The sequence below is a fragment of the Ceratotherium simum genome, chromosome 17, assembly GCF_057802395.1.
Source record: "Ceratotherium simum simum isolate JZ-2026a chromosome 17, ASM5780239v1, whole genome shotgun sequence".
Taxonomy (NCBI): Eukaryota; Metazoa; Chordata; class Mammalia; order Perissodactyla; family Rhinocerotidae; genus Ceratotherium; species Ceratotherium simum.
Genome location: NC_141916.1, coordinates 42,021,537 through 42,041,490, shown reverse-complemented (window position 1 = coordinate 42,041,490; position 19,954 = coordinate 42,021,537). Strand labels below are relative to the sequence as shown.

The following is a 19,954-nucleotide window of genomic DNA, read 5'->3' as shown; positions in this document are numbered from 1 at the left end:
CAAATGATCACTTACAATGTGTCTGTTGTTGTTCTAAATGCTTTCCATTTATTAATGTTTAAATCATCCCAACAACCTTATGAGCTAGCCTTATTATTTTCTCCATTGTTACAGGTGGGGAAACTAAGGTGAGATCTCATCTAGTCAGTGATTTGTAGCCAGGATTCAAACCAAGCAGTCTAAACTCAGGACTCATATGCTGTTTTTTTAAAAAATTATTTTATTGAGGTCACATTGGTTTATAACATTGTGTAAATTTCAGGTGCACATCATTATATTTTGCCCTCTATATAGACTACATCATGTTCACCACTAAAAGTTTAGTTTCCATCCATCACCATACATATGTGCCCCTTTACCCCTGTTTCCCTCCCCACTTCCCCTCTGATAACCACCAATCTGTTCTCCATATCTATGTGTTTGTTTATCTTCCACATAAGTGAAATCATATGGTATTTGTCTTTCTCTGACATTTCACTTAGCATAATACCCTCAAGTTCTGCCCATGTTGTCGCAAATAGCACAATTTCGTCTTTTTTATGGCTGAGTAGTATTCCTATATATATATATATATATACACACCATATATTGGAACATACTCTGTACACACCAAGAAAAACTGAAACCAAGTAAATGCCTGATATGTTTAAATATATTGAGAGATTTACACCTCTGTGGAAGGCTTTGAAGATAGATAAGGGATAGATAACCTAGAAAGCCAAACAAGCAAAACTGAGGCAAATATTACATGGAGGAAAAAAAGTTGAACCAGAAAGGAAATGTTAATCATACTGCATGATGGAAGTAACATTTACTTAGTCCTCTGAGAATAAACACTGAATAATGATTTAACAATAAATTATATCATTAGGAGGATGGATAGCAAGATGGAGGGTAGCAGAATATGCCTCCCCAAAACATGACTGTAGGAGTTTGGGATGTGCTGCCCCAAAATACACCACTTTGGTATATTGATTACTTTGATCTGTAGGCACTTGAAAAACAGCAATTGCAGGGAGAGGCTTTTTCTGAGCTCCCCTATCTGCCTAAAGACAGACTCTCCAAAAGCAACTCACTTGTCATAAATCTCCTTCCTGGGAGTTTCATCAACCAGGGAAGATTGATTCTTACCACAGGAGAGGAGACTAGGAGTCCATACCACTTCCAGACAAACTTTGTCACACTGTCATATCTCCCATCTTATTCTTCTAAGGGCCCACTCATCTTTCCTAAAAATCATTTACTCCCCACTAAGAGGCCTACATACTCTCTCCCCTTTCTTTATTAAGATGGTATTTAAGCCCAAATTCTAAGCCACCTCGAGGAGTTACTCATTTTCCCCTGGGGGTCTTCCATGTACACATGAGGTACATATGTTAATAAATTTTTGTTTTTCTCGTGTTAATCTGTCTTTTATTATAAGGTCTCAGACAAGAACTCAGAAGGGTAGAGGGAAAATTATGTTTCCTCCCCTACAAAGACAAAATGGGAGAGGAGCAGGAGGAATAAGAAAGCTAAATTCTGGGGGCCGGCCCGGTGGCATAGTGGTTAAGTTCATGCACTCTGCTTCAGCGGCCTGGGGTTCAGCAGGTTCGGATCCCTGGCGCAGACCTATGCACCTCTTGTCAAGCTGTGCTGGGGCAGTATCCCATATACAAAAAAGAAAAAAAAACTGGAGGAAGATGGGCACAGATGTTAGCTCAGGGCTGATCTTCCTCAGCAAAAAGAGGAAGATTGGCAACTGATGTCAGCTCAGAGTCAGTCTTCCTCACCAAAAAAAAAAAAAAAAAAAAGCTAAATTCTCACTCTCCATATTAGGAAGTTAATAGTTAATGCCTATAATTGAAAAATTAGAATATAACAGTATAAGCATGGTAATAGCTGAAAAAGTTAAAATGGGTTGCCGCTCTGGAGGAAGGAGAGTAAAGAGAGGTTAAGGAAGAGACTGTTGTTGTTGCTGTTATAAGCCTTGTAAAATTGCTTGACCTTTAAAACTATTCCTGCCTTTCAAACTAACAATTAGTTTGATAAAAAATAAAATCAAGTTAAAAAAAATAAATTTACTCCAATATAGAAGTCAAAACTTAGCAAATGTTTCTGAATTTCTTCTAACAGGCAATTTCTGCCTTACTCTGTTTTCTGACACTCAAAGTGAGACAAAAGCCTTCATGGGGGCTTTCCCCTTGTCTCCACAGCCATTCTTTGTCCCCATCAGAGTGCCTCAGACCCTGAGACTCTGGGCTTCATGATCAAAGGAACAGATGGGAGGGAGTCACAGGAGACACTTCATCCTAATTCTCCCATCAGATTTTGGCAGTGTTGTTTTCTCTATGACCATGTCTACAGAAACAAATTCTCAATCATCTAGAAGTTTCTAGAATGCATAAGGTTGCCATGCCTTTGCCTGTGTCTTAATATCCACTAACATGAGCTCTTTTGGTATCATACTTTCATTTATTCGATCATTCATTCATTCAAAAAGAAATGTTTAGTGAGGTCCTACTATGTGCCAGATACTTACTATTGAGTTTCTTAAAATGATTTTTCCTCTATGCATGGTTTCCATACTTACAGATTGAGATGTTTCAAGGTTCTTTATAGTCATTGCCTTTTTATGTGTTAATTAGAAAAGGCAACCTTCTGTGGTGTAATGATTAATTAAAATGAGGATAAACTAGATTATTTTAAGAAAGGAAAAGCTCCAAGATTTACTTTCTAAATTTAGATCAGATCAGTTTAGATTTTACTCTTACCCAACTTGTCAGTGGACTCTCTTGTCACAAAAAAAATGTTAATATTTATCTCAAAGCGTTATTTACTCCCCGCTGATGGGTTATGAGAAAACAGACTCCTGCATTTCCTCTTAAGAGAGAAAAGCACACTTACAGGGTAGAATAGTATTTTGAAGTACTAGCCTACTTATCCTCACCCCATCCCACCCCACCCCCCACTTCAAATCTGGGCAATTTAACATAAGGCCACCGTTGCCCAAAAAGATAGTTATCATGGCAGAACCAGAGCACAAAGGGGACAAATTTAAAATGCTTCAGTGTAACCAGTGTAATATTATACACTTGTTAGTTTAAGTTACAACCCAAGGTTCAGTTAGTTACCGGCTATGGACTGAATGTTTGTGTTTCCTCAAAATTCATATGTTGAAGTGCTAATGTGATGGTATCTGAAGGTGGGGCCTCTGGGAGGTAATTTGGTCATGAGGGTGGAGCCTCCATGATGGAACGAGTGTCCTTATAAGAAGAGAAAGAGAGCTAGCCCCTTCTCTCTGCTCTCCATCATGTGAGGGTACAATGAGAAGATGTCTATCTACAAGCCGGGAAGAGGGTTCTCACCAAACACCAAATCTACCAACACCTTGATCTTGGACTTCCCAGCCTCCAGAATAGTGAGAAATAAATATTTGTTGTTTAATCTGCCCAGTCTATGGTATTTTTGTTATAGCAGCCCAACTGACTAAGAGATTACCCAAATCAGGAATTGAAATCCCAGGAGTGGTCAGCTGGCATTCAAATCAGGAAGCCCATACTCCAGAGACAGCAATATGAATATATTCCCTCTGTTATCCCTATCTCCATCAATATTAGAAGCTTTTTTATTAACATAATGAATGCTAGAAATGGGGTCTCATTGTGGAAATTAGTGGAGTTCAAAATACGTTGTTTAATGAACAGATTATAAAAATCCAGCCAAGCCTATATATATACACAATGGAATACTATTCAGCCATTAAAAAAAAGACAAAATCGTCTCATTTGCCACATCATGGATAGACTTTGAGGGTATTATGTTAAGCAAAATAAGCCAGATAGAGAAAGACAAACACCACATGATTTCACTCATATGTGGAAGACAAACAAACACATGGACAGAACAGATGGATGGTTACCAGAGGGGAAGGGGGTTGGAGGGTGGGCATAATGGGTAAAGGGGCACATATGTATGATGACTGACAAATAATAAAGTACAACTGAAATTTCAAAATGTTATAAATTATTATAACCTCAATAAAATAATTTTAAAAAATCCACCCAGGCCTGTAATCTGTACCATTAAGAATAATGCCTGAGGCCTGGCCCATAAATGAACCTGTGTCCAGTCATTACGTCAGAGCATTTCTGGTTGCCTGATGCCAACTCTAAGGGCACAGGATTCTCTGGATATTGTTGCATCTGTTTCAAGTAAACATTGCCCATAAGGAGGTAGTTGGAGCACTCCAAAAGAACAGAGAGACTTCATCGATCTTAGGCAACCGTTTGTATAAATGTTTTTGAGGCTGCTTGCTAATAAATGTTTTTTTAATAGGGTCTGTATTTGTGGCATGATTTTTGGTGTGTAATTCAATTTTGTAGGGGTTACTATTATCTACTAAAATAATCTAAGGATGTGCAAGACCAAAATGGCTTAGGTTTACAACAGCCTCCACAAAAGGTACAGAGTTAGTTGACAGGAAGTGAAGACTCTGGAAGGAATTTTGTAGTCATGTCCAGGGAACCATGCAGCATGAGGAAGCTTCGATCATACAGCTGGGGATTAGTAGGCACATAAACATCTCTATAGAAGCTACTGAAGAGTAGTGACTACATCTGGAAACCATAGGTGATTAACTCAGAAAATGACAGCATGGACAATTACTGACCAATGCCCAGCTACTTCCTACTTCACTGGAGCCATGAGGCTACTTAAATGCAATCAAGGAATTGCCTGAATTAAAACTTGAAGTGACTGAGTTTGCCAGGAATTGACTAAAAGTGTGGTTATTGCCATCAGGAAGAATAGGGTCTCTAAATAGATATTAAATTGGAATTTTGAAAAAAAATCTAAAAATTTTCCTTTCTCACCCATCTGAGTTTTTGGGTTTTGAGAAATTCATGCCATATGCCATGCAAGGAAGAACAATTCTGAGTCTCTCTCCATTTTTCTCTCAAAGATCTTTTATGGTAAGGCTTGACACTTCTGTTATGTTCTCCCCTCTAGTAGCTCTTCAGGAGTGACCCATTGTCCTCCCGGACTCTTCTTAGTGATCCAAAGTCTGACCCCAAGTCCAAGAGAGGGATATTAAAGTCTTGCTGAAATGTCTATTCAAATCAGAGAGAAAAGAAAGGCAGCATCTTGAGTATGTAGTATGTATCTTAGTCAGCTGGGGCTTCTATAACAAACATCATAGACTGGATAGCTTAAACAAGAAACGTTTATTTCTCACAGTTCTGGGAAGTCCAAGATCAAGGTGTCAGCAGATTCAGTGTCTGCAAGAGCCTGCTTCCTGGGTTGTAGACAGCCACTTCTCACTGTGTCCTCACACAGCAGAGAGAGATCATCTCTCTCACATCTCTTCTTATAAGGGCACTAATCCCCTTCATGTGGGCTCCAACCTCATGACCTTATGAAATGTGAAACAAAACGGGGTCACTTATGTCTAAGGGCTTTCAAATGGAGCCAGGAAGCCATTAAGGAAATGAGTCTTATGCACATCCTCATATGGCAGAACGTGAACTTTTGAACTGAGTAACGCTGCAAGAAACCTGCCGCTCATCACAGTTGCCTCCCTCTAGCTAGCCTTAGGAATCAGTTATGTTTACCCAAGATTAGCTTTATGCCACCAACCCCAATTAACATTCTTTGTAATTCAAACCTTCCTCTTTTGCCTTTAACAGCCCCAGCCTCTTAATCCCTAGTGAGACATTATTTGAATTGCTACCCAATCTGTGTACCCCCAATTGCAAATCTTTGATCCCCAAATAGACGCCTCTCTGCCTCTCATTTCAGCTCTTTCTTTTTAGTTAACAACTTAATTTCCTCCCAAAGCTCCATCTCCAAATATTATCATATTGGGGATCAGAGCTTCAACATATGAATTTGGGGGGGACACAAACATTCAGGCCATAGCAGTGGATATTGTGGTAGAGAGGGAGGGGTAGTGAGGAAAAAGTTATGTAGAATTCACCCCATGAATTTTACTTCCTGAGAGAAGTGGATAGAATTATCTCGCATTTAGCAAACACCTAACGGTAAGCCAGACATTATGTTAGGAAAGCACTATTTCATCAAGATAAAGAAATATTTTCTAGCATCAAGTGAGGAGACAGACAATGTAATGTGTTAAATGCTGTGATGGGGTTAAGTACACAGCCAGTGTTGGGGGATGGAGAGAGCCCAGCTCTGACTGGTGGAGTCTGAAAAGCCTTTCAAAAGAGATGACATTCAAACTGGGTCCTAAATTTCACCAGCAGAGACTGGCCTTTCCAGTCAGCCCTAACAGAATATGCCAAGGCAAAAATGAATGCAAAAGCATGGAGGGCTAGAGAATGGTGACAAGTCCAAGGGCTAAAAAGGATGTGAGTGGACTAGCAAGGTGTTATGCTAGAAAAGTAAAGTGTGGTCAGATTGTGAAGCCTCGTGAATGTTTTTCTAAAGACGTTGGCTTTTATGAGGTCAACCAGGTCATCCAATGGGCCTGCAGTTCCAAAGAGGTGCCCGATTGGGAGCACAGGATGAGTCAAAAAGCCAAAGCTCTGGCCCTCTTCACCTTACCCCACCCCACTTGATATCTTTTATATGCCTCTTTTATATTTTTAATTTGAAAGTAAGTCCCAGCTGTTATTTTTAAGTTTTAAAATTGCTCATATAAGCAACTGAAAGTCATAAAAGATCTTTAATTAGGGAAGTTAAATGACCGTATTTACATTTCAGGAAGCTAATTCTGGCCACAGGGCAGGAAAAAAGATTAGAGAAAGGAGACATAAAAGGTGGGAAAGCCATTAGACTGCTAAAATAGCCCAGACAAGGGATGACAAAGTGTCTAAGCAAGGTAGTGACAGCAGGTGTATGAACAGAAGTAGGAAGAGGGCACAGATTCTAGAGACATTTTAGAAATTGAATGAACAGCCATTTATAACTCCTACTTCACATGTAGCTGTTTTTGACAGTGTTTGACTGGACATGAAGCAGGAAGGAAACCCTGTACCCACTTTACCCTTCTGTTGGTGGGTTGATGTAGTATCAGTTGCTTCACTTCAACACCAGTGTATTACCACAAGGAGGTGAGATATGGGCCTCTTGCAACATTTCGAAGCTTCTAGGTTGTTGAGGGTATCACGATTTGTTGACTGACGTGACTTTGTGGAAAACTGCATTACATTTGGCAGCTTATGGATGAACATGGAAAAAGTCACCAATACAGTGTTCATTTGACTTATCAAGTCCGGAAGACTGATGTGGTATTTTGTTGTCTCTTTTCTTCTTTCTCTTTCATTTTCTCTAAGCAATATTTTTTTTCCAACTCTAATAGAAGAAATTTGGAAAAAATGGATTTAGTAGTAAAGTAAGCCATAAATATGATTTGTTTTGTTGTTGTTATTATGCTTTACTCTTTGACGTAATATCAAGTGATGCGATGCTTTACTAAGACCAGTCCTTACAGTGGGCTGGCCTTATAAGCAGGCAGAGTAAACTGTTGAGTCTGTTGTGACTTAAGACATGATGATGAGATGTTCAACCCTTATTTCACACATTCGATCATTCAGTAAGTATTTACTAAGCACCTACTTTGCAAAAAGTCTTTTGATAGGTGGGTATAGTGGAATGCAACATCCATGTGGTCTTAGTCTGGTAAAGCTTTCAGCCAGCAAGGCAGACAAACATTAAACAACTAATTGCACACTTAATTATTTGAACATTATTGCAATAACTGCTTTGAAGATGAAAGAAAAGCTACGTGAGAGTCTAGAACAAGGGACCTCACCTAGTCCCCACCTCCACAAGGAAGTGACTTTTGGCTTACACGCTGAAGGACGAGCTGCTTCCTCTGCAAATAAATAGGGAAGAGAAATTCAGGCAGAGGAAACAGTGTAAAGCAGGAGTGTGGGCATTGAACAGCTGGGAAAAGGCCACTGTGGCTGGAGGGAAGAAATCAACAGGGAGAATGGCTAGAGGGATTAGGAAAGGCACTCAAAGAGAGATTTGTAGGCCATATTAAGGTTTGGTTTTAGTGTAAAGGCCAAAGGAACACCTTTGATGGAATTTAAACAAAGGAAGAAAGTATCAGACATATTTTTAAGGTCTTCTTGGTGAAAAATAAGATTGGAATGGGACAGAAATGGATTTAGCGAGTCCTCATAAGTGGCTCTTAACAGAAACTTCACCAAATTTTTCAGTTGCAGACCCTGATAGCAACAACTTGAGTTCTGGGGATAATCCTAACCAGAGCAGATTGTATAAAAAACTAGGCTCGGACACACCAGACAGCAGTCTAAAATGTATCCTGCTGCTAAGTTTGACGCGTAGCGTGTCCCATGCCACTAGACCACAGCCTCTACCACCACAGCTGTGTTGGCCTGGGGCCAAGCGCCAGCTACTGTTTCAGGTTATTTTTTTTCTTTCCCTTGTTTGCTACACAGGACTGAAGCCTTTTCCTAACACCTGCCTCTGACCTCTGCCTCACTTCCCCAGTCCCTAAATTCAGCAGCCGCGTTCACCAGACCCTGGATTGGCTTCCTAGGGTAACACTGTCTTCCCAGGTGGAGTTCTTTTCTCCCAGTTGCTTCCACATCAGCTGTTGGTTCCCTCGCTGCTTTCAGTGCTGCCCCAGGTCAGGATCCTCACCTGGTCCTGATACTGAACCAAGTGGGCTCGCCTCCTGGTGAGATAAATAAGACTCTACAGCAGTGGGAGTTGTCTCACAAAGTAAAGTGTATTTGCAGCAATAGGAGGCCATGAGGAATCATTTCCAAAGTCATGGCATCCCTGAACAAAGGGAAGAAGGAACTTTTATTTGGTTGAGGAATGAATATTCAAAACGGAGAGGTGGGTATTCACTTGCACAGGCTCAGTCGTAGAACATGCTTCCACATAATGAGGCCTAAGCTCCTCCTGGAGAGATCTTTGCATTAAAAATAAGGCAAAGGTCATGGGCACAGCTCTTGTGGTGAGGCTTGGTCAGTTTCAGGATGGCTGGTGGTTACATCTCCTTAACATACAAAAGGAAAAGAAACAACTTGGAAAAACAGTTAATTGCTTCCAAACCCACTTTTCAGTTTCTCGAGGCCTCTAGTTGGTGACCGTCCCTCCCTCTGCTCACCAAAAGTGCCTCTGAGGTGAGGCTGCCAGAATTATAAAAATAAACAACAATAAATAACTTACAGTGGTGAGGTATCTATCTAGAAGGTAATCTCTCTAGGTATCTTTTCAGCAGAAGACAGCTTTCTTCTTATGAGATAGCAAGGTAAGATTTATTTTTTAATAATTCCACTCAAAGTACCGTTCCAGTGTTGAGGCATTGCCGCACATGGTTATCAAACGAATCAGGACTGTGTTTTATGGCAACAAATATCATAAGTTTTGCAAGCTCACATGTTTTCTCAGCTACGTTTAATTGCTTATATTTGTTTGCTTTGAACCGGCCTGAATGTCTGACTCCATGTTTCTCTGGGTTTCCTGCAGTAAAAGTGAGACACCTCAGTGAAGAGAGAGATTGGGATGTGAAAAGAAGTGTTATGAGTCAAGGAGCTTCTGGCATTTAATCTTTAGCAGGTGTGCTGTTAGATTTAATAAGCATTTCCTGGTATTCAGGTTTTCTTTCTTTCTTTATGAGGAGGCCTCTAAGCACATGAGCAAAATTTAAATCAAAATATGAAATATAATCCTAGCAGGATACAATAAATAATACTCCACCCTTATACTTTCTTTAGCCCTGAATGAAAAGAGTTAGAAAAGTTTTCCCTGAGTTTGCCAGGATACATTTCTTTTCCTTTTGTTTCCTTTTTTCTTTTTCTAGTCCAGGCAAGATAGGACCTTCCACAGAAATTAACTAGCATCTTATTTCCTAAGACCGAAATCTGAAAAATATTCATAAGTTTCAAGATAATATCTTTTTAAATCTGTTTGTGGTCCTGTTTTAAACACCTGTTTCTAAAAATATAATTCTCAGCGTGACCAGAACATAGACTGCAAAAAAAAAAAAGTTTCTGCCAAGTTGTGAGATTGATGTGAATTAAAGTAGCTGAAATGTAAACTCATGTTATTGTAATCTGAACTGTTAAAGCGTGCCCTTCATCTAAGAAATGCGAAATATTTCCAAAACAAGCATCATATGACACTCAGCAGATTGAGTCGTATTATTACAGCTCTCCAGAGGAGAGGATTTGTCGTGCAGAGATTTGGGGATGTTTTGCTAAAACATTGACCCTTTATTTATTAGTGCAGCTCAGAATTCTCAATTTTCTGAATGTACTAGTTTTACTTTTATTGTTCACCTGATTGCTGTCAAAAATTCTAAAGAATCTTATTATCTTTTAAGATAGAAGGAATAGTAAAAAGACATGCAAGAATGAATGATGAAGCTTCAGGTGTTTGAGTCAATAGCCTTTTATGCTGTTTTGGAGTTCCCGACCATACTATGAACTTGTCTACTTCAGCACTTTGTGCCCTGTCCTCAAATTTGAGATTTTCTTTATCTTTTTCTCCCATGTACCCTTATAGCACGTACTTCATAATCTGTAGATTAGTTGAATTTTTTGTAATGATGAAGACATCAAAGAGCTTCAGACACTTGAGCTGCCAGTTGGAAAATGCAAGTCCCAGCTCCACCTAAGTGGAAATAAATAAGCCCTGAAAGGAAAGGTGAGTAGGGGCCTCAAAGAGATCCAATGGCAAAGCCTCTGTGGGCATGATGGAAGAACAATGTGATTTCACCAAATATGTGAGCACAGTGAAAGGGAGACGCATATCTGAGGCTGGACAAAAACGAGTACCAGAGGCTTTGACTTATATCGAAATTGGTCAGAAGGGAACCAATCGTTCTTTTCAAATAATTTCTAAGAGAGTTTCCTACCTAACAATACGCCCTCCATTCAGTTCATCTTTTGTTTTGTATTCCTTTTATTTCCTTTGGTGGTTTTTTGTTTGTTTTGTTTACATAGATGCTTACCTCCTGGCTCTCATCGATTCTCAAACTACAACTCAGTGACTTTTTTTATTTCTTTATATTGTAGGTTATCCCTAGGCATCTGATATCTTCTGGCTATATTTTTAATACCAATAGTAGGATTCTAGCTATGTTCACTTGTTTTTTTATTTAGTCCTCCATCCAGCTCTAGCTCTCTCTGTTATTCTGGGCTGGCTCAAAGCTCTGACTCATCTTCCAGGTAGGATGCTGCCTACCGTTGCCAAGAAAAAGGAAGACCCATCTCTGAAAGGTGAAGGGGTTGAAAGTTCTCCCTTTGCCCAATTTCTGTGAATTCATAATCCAAACATATACAACGTAAATGGAAGCTGAACAGTATCTCATAAATATTGGAAAACATATTTGAGGAAGGGCAGTGTGTGTGTGTGTGTGTGTGTGTGTGTTTAATTATCTTTATGATTAATGGAAAAATATCTGACTATCATAGGACAGAAATATTTTTAGTTCATCTAACCAAAGGAAGATCAAGGTTTTGTGGAGCCTGAAGTTTTTCAACTTAAAGGGGCACTCTTTAAGAAAAAGAATACAAAATTACAAGTATAAAATTAGGAACAAAAGTGAACATATGTTTGGAAAGAGAAAATAAATCACAACAAAATAGAATTGAAAAAACTGATAAATACATTAAACATCACACATACAGAAAAATAACATAATATTTCATTAATTAATTACCTGATAAACCTCTCTAATAAGTTTTTCTATTTTTTTGGCTTCATACTCTGAAAAAATATACAAAATGAATTGTAACATGAGAGGAATTAAAATACAATTTTACGTTGTTGCTACGTTATACTGAGCTGCATAAATATGTAATCAAATGACTCATAAAACATACATTGACTAAGTTGATGAGTATAAGTAGGTACTTTGTTATTAGAGTGCTTATTTCTTTAGTCTGTATTGCTGCACTGTTGGCAATTTTGTGTACTGTTTCATCTGGAACTGCTCAACTTTCTAAGGACAAGATATGTCAGATACTCTAAGACCTGATCCAACATTGGAATGCAATATGCAGTATGTCAAGAGACTTACTTACTATTTGTGTTATTCCTAAAGTTTGTGACCTATAGACACAGAGATTATTGGATAAATTTTATTTTGAGTGACTCTCATCCAAAAAAGGAAAAAATATGGTGTGTTTATAATTGTACATTCTGCATTATTAAAGACATTCCTTACAGAAGAGAACAACAATTTTGGTTAGGTGATAATAAGAAGTGGATGCTCTGCTTAGGAGTCTACTCTTCTATGATTAGAAGAATTTTCCTCAGACTAGCTTCTGGCTTCCTATGTTTTAAATCCTTTTCCACTGTCCACATACTACAGTGCCTGGCACTGTAGGGCACTTTCATATCACGAAATGACTTCTAATCTTGCCCCTTCGTGTTGCAATGCCAGGCGGGCAGCAGAAGTTTCCTGGAATTGATTCTTTCAAAGGGATGGCTAATTATACATGGAAGTAACTGTCAATTACTGCATCCCCAAAATGCCTGACACCAGAGAAAGTGTGAGGAAGAGAAAGTCTGAGTGGAGACAGGAGTCTTAATCATCTGTAGTTCGAAGATTGCAAATTTTACAAAATCATATGACCACGTGCACACATGGCTAGGGCCTTTCCCAGGGCCTTAGAGGGGGGCATGAAAGGAAGGGCCTTGACATATAAGCTCCCTTAGCTTCACAATAAAGTTGCTTCAGCATCTAACCTCACTGATCTTTTAAAACAGAATGATTAGACTTCTGGTTTCCAGTACATAAAGAGCTTAGAAGTTGCCACTCCATCTTAACAAGTAAAAAGCTAAACAAACTGAAAAAATCAACAACTCTAGATCCATCAGAGAAATGAGGTCAGAGGGCAAACTGCTGGGTCGAAAAATGGAGAAAGAAACACGTAGATACAGAGAATCACAACTTAATGGAGCAGAAACCCACAAGCACAAACCTCCACATGAACCAGAAGAAAACCTGAACTGTAATTGACAAATTCCTGCAGTCTCAGTGTGGATAAGTCTGAGAGCTAAAAACGCTGCCGGACCCATTGATAGGGGTCTTCTGTGAGTTTTACCTCCAGGAGCTCTATCAGGTCCTCACAGTGAATATTGGAAAAAGTCCCCTCATGCTTCCAGCAGGGAGAAGGGAAAAGGAACCATCTGTAATACACCAGAGTATTCTGTTCTTCTTAATAAGATACGCCCTCAAGAGAAACTGTTTTACCAAAGCCTAGCCTATTTATCAGAGCTTGCCTAACCCGAGGGAAGGGAAATACAAACCTCCAGCACCCCACAGCCATCCTGTCCCATCTAAGGGTAGGGGGGAGCTGAGAAGCAGTGGTTAAGTTCACAGTCCAGGGGCACAGGCTCACCAACAGACTGAGATCTAATCAGGAATATAGAGAGCTTCCCCTCTCCCCTCACCTTATCACTACATTACTAAAGGTCTATCTACTGCAGTTTCTTTTATTAATGCATCATGTCCACATTTCAAGGAAAACTTTCAAGGCATAATAAAAAGTAAAACAGTTTGAAGAAACTGAACAATATCAGAACCAGAGTCAGACATGACAGGAATGTTGGAATTATCAGATCAAGAATTTTAATAACTGAGATTAATATGCTCAAGGCTGGAACAGAAAAAAATAGACTATATATGAACAGATGGATAATATAAGCAGAGAGATGGAAATTCTAAAAAAAAAAAAATCAAAAATAAATGCTAGAGATCAAAAACATTGTAACAGAAATGAAGAATGATTTAGTAGACTGGACGTGACTGAAGAAGGAATCTCCGGGCTTGAGGATAGGACAATAGAAACTTCCAAAACTGAAAAGCAAAGAGAAAACAGAATATTCAAGTTGTGGGACAACTACAAAAGGTATAACATAAGTGTAACAAGAATACTAGAAGGAGAATAAAGAGAGCAAGGAACAGAAGAAATTTTAAGCAATGATGACTGGGAATTTCCCTAAATTGATGTCAGACACCAACCACAGATTCAGGAAGCTCAGCAAACACCAAGCAGGATAAATTGAAAAAAAGAAAAAAAGAAAAAAAAAATTACACATAGGCTTATCATCTTCAAACTTCAGAAAATAAAAGATAAAGAAAAATCTTGAAAAAAGCCAGAGGAAAAATAAGTATTACATCCGACTTCTCAGAAACTACACAAGCCAAAAGAGAATGGAGTAAAACATTTAATGTGTTGAGAGAAAAAAAACCCACCAACCTAGAATTCTGTATCCTGGAAAATGATCCTTCAAAAGTGAAGGAGAAATAAACAAAACTTAAGGGAATTTGTTGCCAGTAAACCTGCCTTGCAAAAAATGTTAGGAAAAATTCTTCAGAGAAAAGGAAAATGATATTCATCATAAATTCAGATATACATACAGAAAAGAAGGACATTGGAGAAGGAACAAGTGAAAGTAAAATAAAAACTTTTCTTATTCTTAATTGATCTAACAAATAACAGTTTGTTCAAAACAATAATAACAACAATGTATACACATATGCATGCTTATGTATAAGTGGAAGACTGACAGCAAAAATATAAGGGATGGGAGGGAGGAAGTAGGAATATTTTGTTATTATAAGGTACTAGTGCTACCCATAAAGCAGTATAGGGTTATTTGAAAGGGGTCGTGGATTAGTTATAAATGTATATTACAAACTCTAGGGCAACCACTAAACGAAGTAAAAAAGGATGTATAATTGGTATGCTAAGAGAGGAGGAAAAATGGAATCATATAGAATATTCAGTTAAAACCACAAAAGGCAAAAAATGTGGGGAAGACAAAAATAGGAACAAAGAACAAGGGCAACAAATAGAAAACAGTAACAAATATAGTAGATATTAATCCAACAATATCAATAATCACTTTAAATGGCAATGGTCTAAATATACCAACTAAAAGATAGTGATTGTCAAAGTAGATCGAAGAATAAGACCCAATTATATGTTTTCTACAAGAAACCCAATTAAAATATAAAGACATGTATAAGACATATGTAGATTAAAAGTAAACATCTGGAGAAAGATAAGTCATGCTAACATTAATCAAAAGAAAGTGAGAGCAGCTATATTAATTTCAGACAGAGCAGACTTTAGAGAAAGGAAAGTTAACAGGGATGAAAAGGAGCATTACATAATAATAAAGAGGGCAATACTCCAAGAATACATAATACTCCTTAATGCATATGCACCTAACAAAAGAGCAACAAAATATGTGAGGCAAAAATAATAGAACTGCAAGGAGAAATGAATCCACACTTATAGTAGGAGATATAAACACCCCTCTATCAGAAATGGACAGATCTAGCAGGCAGAAAATCTGTAAGGAAGTAGTTGAACTCAACAACACCTCAATCAACTGGATATAATTGACATCTATAGACTGCTTCATCCAACAACAGCAGAATAAACATTTTTTTTCAAGATCACACGGAACATTTACCAAGATAGACAACTTCTGAGCCATAAAACACATCTTAAGAAATTTAAAAGAATATCAAGCACCCAATGTTTGCTCTCAGACCGCAGTGGAATTAAACAAAGAATCAATAAGACAAAGATATCTGGAAAATCTCAAATACAAGGGGATTAAACACCACGATTCTAAACACATATGAGTCAAAGAAGAAATCTCCAGAAAAATTAAAAAATATTTTGAACTAAATGAAAAAGAAAATAAAACTTACCAAAATTTGTGGATCCAGTGAAAGCAGTGCAAAGAGGGAAGTGTATAGTGTTGAATGTATGTATTAAGAAGGAAGGGGGGCCGGCCCCATGGCATAGTGGTTAAGTGCGCATGTTCCGCTGCTGGCAGCCTGGGTTTGGATCCCAGGCGCACACCGATGCACCACTTGTCAGGCCATGCTGTGGCAGCATCCCATATAAAGTGGAGGAGGATTGGCATGGATGTTAGCTCAGGGCTGATCTTCCTCACAAAAAAAAAAAAGAAAAGAAGGAAGAAAGATCTAAAATCAATCATCAAAGCTTCCACATTAGGAAACTAGAAAAAGAAGAGCAAATTAAATCTAAAGTAAACAGAAGAAGAGAAATAAGTATTAGAGCAGAAATCAATGAAATTGAAAACTGGAAATCAATAGGGAAAATCAATGAAACTAAAATCTAGTTCTTTGAAAAATTCAATAAAATCAATAAGCCTCTAACCAGGCTAACTAAGAGAAAGAGAGAAAGAACACAAATTACTAATATCAGAAATAAAAGAGGGAACATGAATACAAATCCTGTGGACTCAAGATGACCTTGAGTTCGGCAATGACTTTTCAGATACAACTCCAAAGGCACAATCCATGAAAGAAGTAATTGATAAGCTGGATTTCATCAAAATTAAAAACTTCTGCTCTATGAAAAACACTGTCAAGAGAATGAGAAGATAAGCCACAGACCAGGAGAAAGTACTTGCAAAACACATGCCTGATAAAGGACTCATCCAAAATATGGCAAGAACACTTAAAACTCAACAATAAGAAAACAAACAACCAGATTAAAAAATGAGCAAAAGGCCTGAACAGAGACCTCACCAAAAAGATATACAGATGGCAAATAAGCATACGAAAAGATGCTCCACATCATATGTCATCAGAGAAATGCAAATAAAAACAACGATGAGATACCACTACACACCTATTAGAATGGCCAAAATCCAAAACACTGACAACACCAAATACTGACAAGGATATGGAGGAACAGGAACTCTCATTCATTGCTGGTGGGAATGCAAAATGGTACAATCACTTTGGAAAACAGTTTGGCAGTTTCTTACAAAACTAAACATACTCTTACTATATGATCTGGCAATCACAGTCTTGGTATTTACCACATGTCCACACAAAAACCTGTACACAGATATTTATCGAAGATTTATTCATAACTGCCAAACCTTAGAACCAATCAAGATGTCCTTCAGTAGGTGAATGGATAAAGAAACTGTGGTACATCCAGACAATGGAATATTATTCAGCATTAAAAGGAAAGGAGATATCAAGACATGAAAAGACATGGAGAAACCTTAAATGCATATTACTAAGTAAAAGAAGCAAATCTGAAAGGGCTACATACTATATGATTCCAACTATATGACATTCTGGAAAAGGTAAAACTATAGAGACAATAAAAAGATCAGTGGTTGCCAGAAGTTTAGAGGGAGGAAGGGATAAGTAGGCAGAGCACAGAGGACTTTTAGGGCAATGCAACTACTCTATATCTTACTATAATGGTGGATACATGTCATTATGAACTTGTCCAAACCCATAGACTGCACAACACCAGGAGTGAACCCTGATGTAATCAGTGGACTTCCAATGATAATGACGTTTCAATGTAGGCTCATCAATTGTAGCAAATAATCCCCATTGGTGGAGAATGTTGATAATGGGGAAGGCTGTGCATGTGTGGGGCAGGGGATATATGGGAAATCTCTGCACCTTCCACTTATTTTTGCTATTAACGTAAAACTGCTCTAAAATATAAAGTCTATTAAAAAATAGATAGATAAAGCTAATCAATTTTTTTAAAAAAGAATGGTTGCTTGGAATTATTAAGGGTAAAATTATATTTATTGACCATAGAAATTAAAGGCTTTTGCTCTGCTTTAAAGTCTTAAGCATATTGTAAATATATTGGAAAACAGGACAAAAATCATGAAAAGGGTTTTCAGTCATACACCAAAAGAGCTGTCTTTTGTTTTGTTGAATAATGGCTCTCTTTATCTCCTACTTCACTCCATCTGCTTCCTACACTTAGCAACCAAAAATACAATTATTTCACTTTTCCAACCTCCTTTCCTTAAAAACCTTCCTTTCCTATAATTTTGTTATTTAAAAGGTATGGGGTGGAATTTGCCAATACAACTACTATCAATTATTCAAGGTCAGATTGATATTTTACATCAGCTATTGTTGGACAAATAAGCAAATAAATACGAATTTGTGAATGAAACAAAAATAACTAGGAATCAGCTAAAGTAGCTATATGACACAGCATTTAATTTTGATACTACATAGTAACTTAAACTTCATTTTTTTTCTATTGCACATTCATTAATTCAACAAATATTTGCTATACATGGAACATGTAGCATGGGAGGCCAGATAGCCGTGATTCAAATAATCAAATAAATATTTATTATAACAGCAAATTATGATCAGTGCCATGAAGGAAATATTAGGAGGTCATAATAAGAGGAAGATCTGACCTACTTCTTTTAGGGGGGGCGGTTATGGGGAGAGAGGGCTTCCCTGAGGACACGGCATTTGACTTGGGCCTGGAGTTTGGAGTTTGAAGAATTATGAACAAGGTTAAGAGGCAGAAACGAGCATTGCAGATAGAGGGCATAGTATATGAGAAGGTCTTAAGAAAGCTAGGAGCATAGTTACTCAAAGGACTAAAAGAAAGTTCGTGTGGCTGGAGCACAGTAAGCAAGGAGTGTCACAGGATGAAGCTAGAAATTCAGCAGAGGCCAGATCATGCAAAGCATTCTAGGATATTAGACAATAAGTGATTAAAGAGCTTTAAGTAAGAGGGGAGCCAGCCCTGGTGGTCTAGTGGTTAAGATTTGGTGCTCTTACTGCTGTGGCTCGGGTTCGTATCCCAGGCAGGCAAACACACCACTGTCCATCGGTTGTCATACTGTGGTGGCTGTGTGTTGCTGTGATGCTGAAAGCTATGTCACTGGTATTTCAAATACCAGCAGGGTCACCAATGGTAGACAGGTGGACAGGTTTTAGCAGAGCTTCCAGATTAGACAGACTAGGAAGAAGGACCTGGCCACTCACTTTTGAAAAATGGCCGTGAAACCCTATGAATAGTAGTGGAGCATTATCTGGTACAGCACCAAAAGGTGAGAGGATGGTGCAAAAAGACCCGGCAGGGTTCTGCTCTGCTGTACACAGGGTCACTAGGAGATTGAATTGACTCGAGGGCAAGAGGGAGCACTGCAAATTTAAACTTTTAAAAAATAATTCTGAGATAGAAACAAAAGTTGGGGAGAATGATACTGCTCTAAGTATATCATTTTTATCACTTTGACATTTGAACCATGTTAATGTTTTAATATTCATAAAATAAAAATGAATATATTTTATTCCTAAAAGGGAATACAAACTAAAGCAAATGAACCTTATTATATTCCAAAAGAATAACATAACCACACTTGAGGTGGGGGACTAGGGGAAGAGCCAGGAAGTGCTATTTGAGTAACTTTTGAATACAGCATTTTGGCACTATACCTTCATTCTAAAGAGAAAGAGTTGTATGAACATATGATTTTTAATATAACAATAATATGTGCATATGTACATACATATTTCTTAGCACTGTCTGCTGAGAAAGCCTAGAAGTAATCACTCCCCAATAGCAATGAGAACAATTAATGGCCAAATTTTGGCTTCTATATATGTTTTCTATTAAAAGGAACAAGGCTCCTTGGAGAAATGGCTGATTCCAGCCTGGGGCAGAGAAAGTATAAAAGGAACGTCAAACATCTTGTTGTGCCAAAAAGTAAGAAAGTGGTTCAAAGATGGTGGAGATGTCAAAAAAAACACAGGAACCTGTTTGAAATGTTCTTACCTAGCCAAATCTGGGACAATTTCAGCAAGAAAATAACTATATTAACAGATTGAAACCCATTAAAAGATATAAGAATCCATGAATTCATACTAATATAGAAAGCATATGAATGAATTTGTAAAAGAGTGAAAATGAATGAATGAAAAAGAAAAAAAGCTTTCATATGACAAATGTCATAATAATTGATTTAGGCAAAAATCATCAATGGATACTTAAACAAGTAGGTAAAAGTTTGGCGATGAATCAGAGATCTATATATTCTTACAAAATACTATCTCCCCAGACAATACTTCTTGATTAAAAGGAGAAAAATAGAAACTTTACAGTGGAGAAAACTTTAACCAAGTGATCAAAGTTAACATCACCAGTATTAAGACAAATTCACAACATGTGCC

At 37.9% G+C, this 19,954-nt stretch overlaps 1 long non-coding RNA gene across 1 annotated transcript in view; it reads left to right on the top strand.

Annotated features, from left to right (window-relative positions):
* The first annotated feature begins 9,126 nt into the window (after positions 1-9,126).
* The window catches only part of LOC147914784 (uncharacterized), a 76,033-nt gene continuing 65,205 nt past the window's right edge, over positions 9,127-19,954 (top strand). The window contains exon 1 of the long non-coding RNA XR_015554986.1: positions 9,127-9,232. This is a non-coding gene — a long non-coding RNA (uncharacterized LOC147914784). The remainder of the gene's footprint in view (positions 9,233-19,954) is intronic.